Source organism: Eleutherodactylus coqui, chromosome 3 (genome assembly GCF_035609145.1).
Source record: "Eleutherodactylus coqui strain aEleCoq1 chromosome 3, aEleCoq1.hap1, whole genome shotgun sequence".
NCBI classification, from domain to species: domain Eukaryota; kingdom Metazoa; phylum Chordata; class Amphibia; order Anura; family Eleutherodactylidae; genus Eleutherodactylus; species Eleutherodactylus coqui.
The window spans coordinates 227,127,135-227,133,338 of NC_089839.1; positions in this window are offsets into that span (position 1 = coordinate 227,127,135).

Consider the following 6,204-nt stretch of genomic DNA (forward strand, 5'->3'; position numbering starts at 1 on the left):
TTTGTTAAAGGGGCAGTGCTCTCCCTGCAAATCCTTTTGCTGTTAATATAGTTGAAAAATAGTTTCGGGTTGTTTTTGCTCTCTTTGGCGATCAGTCTTTCTGCCTCCTCCTTGGCAATTTTGATCCTATCTTTGCATATTTTGTTTTTTTCCCTGTACGATTCCCTGTACGATTTTAGCGCTTCTTCGCTGCCCTTTTGCTTTAGTAGTTTGAACGCTTTCTTTTTTTCGTTTATTGCCCCTCTTGTCGAGCCACATTGGTTTCCTTTTAATCGAAGTTCTTTTATTTTTAAAGGGAGTCAACTGCTCACATGAGGTGATTAGGATCCTTTTAAACTTTTCCCATTTATCCTCTGTACTGATATTTTTAAGGGTGTTGTCCCATTTAATGTTACCGATAGTAGATCTAAGCTGATCAAATTTTGCTTTACCAAAGTTTAGTTTATTTGTCGCTCCCTGATAAGGCTTCTTATTGAATGACAGCTGGAAGTTGATTATATTGTGGTCACTGTTCCCCAAGTGCCGATCAACCTGTGCCCCTTTATTCGGTCCGGTTTGTTAGTTAGTACTAGGTCCAGAATGGCCCTCCCTCTCGTTGGTTCCTGCACAAGTTGGTTCAGGTAATTACCTTGAATTACTCTCAAGAACTTATCACCCCTATGAGATTTGCAGGTTTTGTTCTCCCATGTTATAGCTGGATAATTAAAGTCCCGCATGATAATTACTTCATTGCGGTTTGACACCTCTTCTATCTGCCTTAATAGTAAGTTTTCAGTTTCTTCTGCTACTTTTGGTGGTCTTTAGAAAACCCCTATCAAGATTTTGTTATTTTTTTTCTCCCTTTATTTCTACCCACAGAGATTCCACCCGTTCTTCTCTTACCCCTATATCCTCCCGTAGTCTTAGCTTTAAGTACGATTTAACGTACAGACATATCCCTCCCCCTTTCTGGTTCCGTCGGTCTTTTCTGAAGAGATTGTACCCTTGTAAATTCGCCATCCAATCGCACTTATCATCCAGCAATGTTTCCGTTATTCATAATGTTTCCGACTATATAATAATTTTCATCATTCATTCTCGCTTCAAGCTCACCCACTTTACCGATCAGACTTCTTGCATTCATGGTCATACAATTTATATCGTTTTTTTTTTGTTCTTTAAATTCGTTTTGTTGCTATTCGTATGAATGGCTGATCTAACAGTTCTAACTGTACTAACCCCATCCCCTGCTTGACCCCCCTTCCCCTTGCTTAGACCCAGGTCGCTAGCTACACTGGCTACCCCACTATTTCTCATTTTGCCCTCCCCCCAGTCCCTAGTTTAAAACACTCCTCTACCCATCTTCTCACCCAGCACAGCTGCACCCTCCCCATTAAGATGGAGCCCGTCCCTATGGTAGAGCCTGTAGCCAACAGCAAAGTCAGCCCAGTTCTCCAAGAACCCAAATCCCTCCTTCATACACCAACTTCAAAGCCATTTGTTCCCCTCTCTAAGATCCTGCTGCCTTTCTAGTGTGGCTTTAGGTGCAGGTAGTATTTTCGAGAAAACGAACGTGGAGGTCCTCGCCGTAAGCTTGGACCCTAGATCCCTGAAATCATTTTTGAGGGCCCTCCATTGACCTCTAATTTGTTCATTGGTGCCAACATGCACCATGACCGCTGGATCCTCACCAGCTCCTCCCAGTAATCTGTCAATCCGATCCGCAATGTGTCAAACTCGAGCGCCAGGAAGACAACACACTGTTCGACGATCCCGGTCTTTATGGCAGATTGCCCTATCTGTTCCCCTTATAATGGGTGAGAATGCCAATCACCAGTTTCTTCTCATGAACATACAGAAGTGGTTTCTCCAGATTAGGCAAGGCCAGTGAGGGTGCTTTTAGAGGAGCTTGCTTGATGTTGTCATAGGCCCTTGTATGTTCCTGCTTCCAGCAGAAGAAGCATCTTCACCTCCCTTTGTGACTTCATAAAAGGGTTTGGCCATTTCAGCAAGGCCAGGTATCCATATTCTGCAGAATCCAGCAACTCCAAGGAATTCTCTGACTTTTTCTTCTGGTGGTTGGAACAGGGATATTGTAGACAGACTACTTTCAACTCTTAGTTGTCCCTTCCCTTGTGAGATATGAAATCTCAGGTATGTGACAGTTGCTTGAAAGATCTGACTTCTTCCTTGAGACTTTGTATCTGGCTTCATAGAGATGACAAAGTACTGTCTTAGGTGTTCTGTAGACTTCGTTCAGAGGTAGATTCAGTTATCAGGAGGTCCTCAACATACTGTAGCAATACATTGCCTGGCTGGGAATTCTTGTTAGGTCAATAGCAAGCGCTTCACCAAACAGTACGGGTGAGTTCTTGACCTCTTGGGGCAAACGGTACTTTTCTCTAGTTCTTAAATCTTCCCATTGGAAGGCAAAGACAAGCTGACCGTCCTTTGTCAGCATGGCGGTGAAGAAAGCATCTTTCAAATTCAGCACAATAAAGTGAGTAGCTTCTCCTGGTATCAGTCCAAGCAGTGTGTACGGATTGGGCACTGTTTGATGCAAGTAACCACAGCTTGATTCACTGCTCTGTGATCCTGGACTGGGCGATACTCTATTCTTCTAGGTTTCTTCTAGCTTGGTACAAGATGGAAACTAGGACTGAGCTAGCCCTGCACTGGTGAGGAATATGAAATCCCTGCCTAACAGAGAGCTGGGTCATAGTCTTAACAAGAACGGCCCAGAGCTAGAACCTGGGCCCTGACTAACCCTGTCTCGACCCTAACACCAGAACGGGTCATACCAAACAGGAACAGAGATTGAGTGTAAGAGTAGGTAACAGAGAACCTGGAAGGTACACAAGTTGCAAATAGCTACAGCAGACTGGAGATCAGTAGCAACAGAGATCACTGTAGAAGCAGCAGCCACAAGCTGTCCTACAATTCTGAGCTAGTCCTGGTAGATCATTTTCCACCCATACTCCTAGCAGCTTACTAGGTCCGGGGTGGGACTTGAGTGATCTGGCTCATGAATGACAGCAAACAATCTCCATTCTTTCTGCTGAGGCACTGTGAGTGAAAGGATGTGTGTGGGAGTTGGAACATCGTTTTAAGTTGTAAAGGCATCTGTCCCCCTCGTTCAAAGGACACTTGGGCCTGTAGTTTTCTCATCATATCCTGTCCCAATTTTGGTATCGGACAGTTAGGTGGATACAGGAATTGATGAGTGACTTTTTTGTTTCCCAAGTTGCATTGCTGTGGTATGATAAAGTGATGCTTCCTACCTTGTCCAGTAGCTCTCACAAACTGGGCTGTTCTGCGTGAAAAAGGTGGTAGTTGTCATGTTATTACGGAATATTCAGCTCCATTCTCACCCAGAAAGGTCACAGAATGGCACCATACATTTACTCTGGCCATAGGTTTCTAGGGGCACAGCAGATAAAAATCTTGTTATACTCATTCATCATTATCTTCATGGAGCAAAACAAGATGGAGGTTATGGAGGCAGGCATGACTGGCTCGGGCATGTGCTCATCTCTGGTAGAGGTTATTTTGGGCGTGACCCCTTATTCCTTCTCTTCATGAATGAGCAGAGGAAGGGAGGGGGGGCAGTCTCTACTCCAGGGACCATGCTTCCTGCACTGGTCTTCATCAAGGGGGTGGTGTTTGGAGCCCACCCTTCTTTACTTATGAAGGTGGGTTGTTTTAAGCATTGTATGTGGGTGGGACTGTCTTCACTGGATTTTTGCAGGCCATATTTTTTTTTTTTATGTTTGTCTCCAACCATCGTGCGCTGTAACTTTATTCTAATATTACTATTAGCACTCTGTCCATGCCTCCAGAAATGTGGGATTATGGTCTGATAGGTACTCCCTAAAACTTGATAATCCCCTTTCTGATAACTTTTAAATTAACATTTCTATTGGCATAAATTTATGATCTTCATTACAAGTTTTTATTCCATTCACGTAAGCCAAGTAACGCTGCCAAAATTCTTACATTAGAAGCTCACCACCCATTCCTTCTTTCACGCTTAAGGGTGTAGCTTAATTTTCCCATGGACATAGCACAGTGGTTTTTTGGGTTTTTTTTGTGTTATTTTTATTGACAGTGTTTTGGGGCACACATGGCTTTGTATTTCACTTTTATTGTGTTCTGAGAGACAAAGTAATCATTTTGGCTCCGTTTAGGTGGTTCCCCATTCGCTTCTGCCATGCAGACTGCAGTGTTCACCTTATTGTACAGGTCATTACAGATGTGGCAATTCAAAACATGTTTATTTTTTACATTGGCAAAAAAGTTTTTTCAATATACGTGTAGGGTACCTGAACCCACAATCTTATACTGCATTGTATTATCATTATATCCCTGTGTCATACAAACTTGAAAATTGGCACCATTACTTTCCTATTTAGGACTTAAACAAAAGGAGTCACAACTTGATTATTCAATTTTAAGTGAAAAAGTAAGCACCTGCCTATGTAATGTCACTAATAGCAAACATCTGTACCACACAGACATGAAGTTTGCTATGACCATTCTTTACGTTTTAATAGGAAAAGGGGTTGCTACCTAAATATTCAATTGAAAATCCACGACACATAACAGTTCTTTTCTCAGAAACCATAAAGCCTAGGGAAATTATTTGTATACTGAGAATTTACCTCCCCTCTATGTGTTTATACAGAGGAGAATCTACCTCACACCTCCATGTGTAGATACTGGGAATATGTGTATATACTGAAAGGCTGTAAACTACATAAGGAAGCAGCCATTGACTGCAAGGATGGACCATGCCACACTAAGGGGCTGCATCCTCCAGTCTGGGGGTAAATTTGAATTAAAAAAAGGGCGTTACCTTTAAAAGGTAAAAAGTGAGGAGAGTTGGAGGGGTGGCACATTCTACAGAGGAACATCGGTACATGCAGCCTGCATCGAGTCTAACGGTCCTTTATGTGTATACGTATTTTATTCCTTGATTCCTCTGAAGTAACCACGACTTCATGAAATTTTCTGTAGGAACAACAGGTAAACACTGGTACCAAATTAACTAGCTTATAGACCCGGCTTTGCCAATGTTAATCATATGCCATGGTTGCCAGGCAATGGTATTCATGATGACATCATGGTGGTCCCAAGTAGGCACAGAGAGAGAGTGCACTGCTCCTGTGAACCATTTACATGCTGCAATCAACATTGATTGTGGCATATAAGGGGTTAACCATAGGGATCTGCGTTTTCAGAGTTGTAGTGGTCCGGCTGGAGGATGGCTTTCAGGCACAGCCAGCTCCTGCTGCATACGATATACAGCCTATGACCCCATACCATGTACAGGATGCAACTATAGAACCTGTTGCCTTAAGTACCAGGCATACAGTATATAAATGAAGAGCCTGTGTCGTTAGACTCCTTGTAACCCTCTGACACTGGACGTGGCTGTCCCTTCTGCAGCCATGATGTTATGGAGCAGGAGCTGCTGAGCAGTGATATATAGTTTTATGGGGAAAGATTCAGTATAACTTGTGCTTCCTTCATTTCTCTGACCATTCTGAGCTGAACAGTCCAGTGGGCGGTCCCATCAGTGATTGACAGCTACCCCTGCATATAGTCATACACAAACAACTGTCAATCACCGATAGCTCCAGCCACTGGACTGCATCTCAGGAAGAACAGATAAATGAATAAAATACAAGTTATATGTGGTTTTATGGGGAAGGATTCAGTACGAGTCTGCTCAGCTGCTCCTGTCCTATAACATGATGCCTGTGGTCTGGACAGCTTGTTCCAGCCGACAGACTCCCTTTAAAATGCTAACTGAATAATTTTCCTAATCTACAGAGGATAGTAGGAGTCATTCTAATATAGTGATACCTTGGGTTAAGAGTGCCTCAGCATAGAAGCTTTTTGACTTGAGAGCAGGCTCTCTCCCAAATTATTGCTCTGATTTAAGAGCAAAAACTTGGGTTAATAAGCCTTGCTTTCAATGGGGCCACCCCTGATGCCGGTGGCCCCATTGAAAGCGATGGCCTGCCGGTAACCCCTGCAGTGATTTTCAGGGAAGGGCTTTAAATACAAGCCCTTTCCTGAAAAATCATCCCTAGCTGTAATAAAAAATATATACTCACCTGTCCACCACTGACAGGGCTGATTGTGATCTGAGTGCCATTGGAGTTTAGTCAGCCTGGAGAATCCTCTTCATACACTGAGCCAACAAGTGATCAGGTTTAG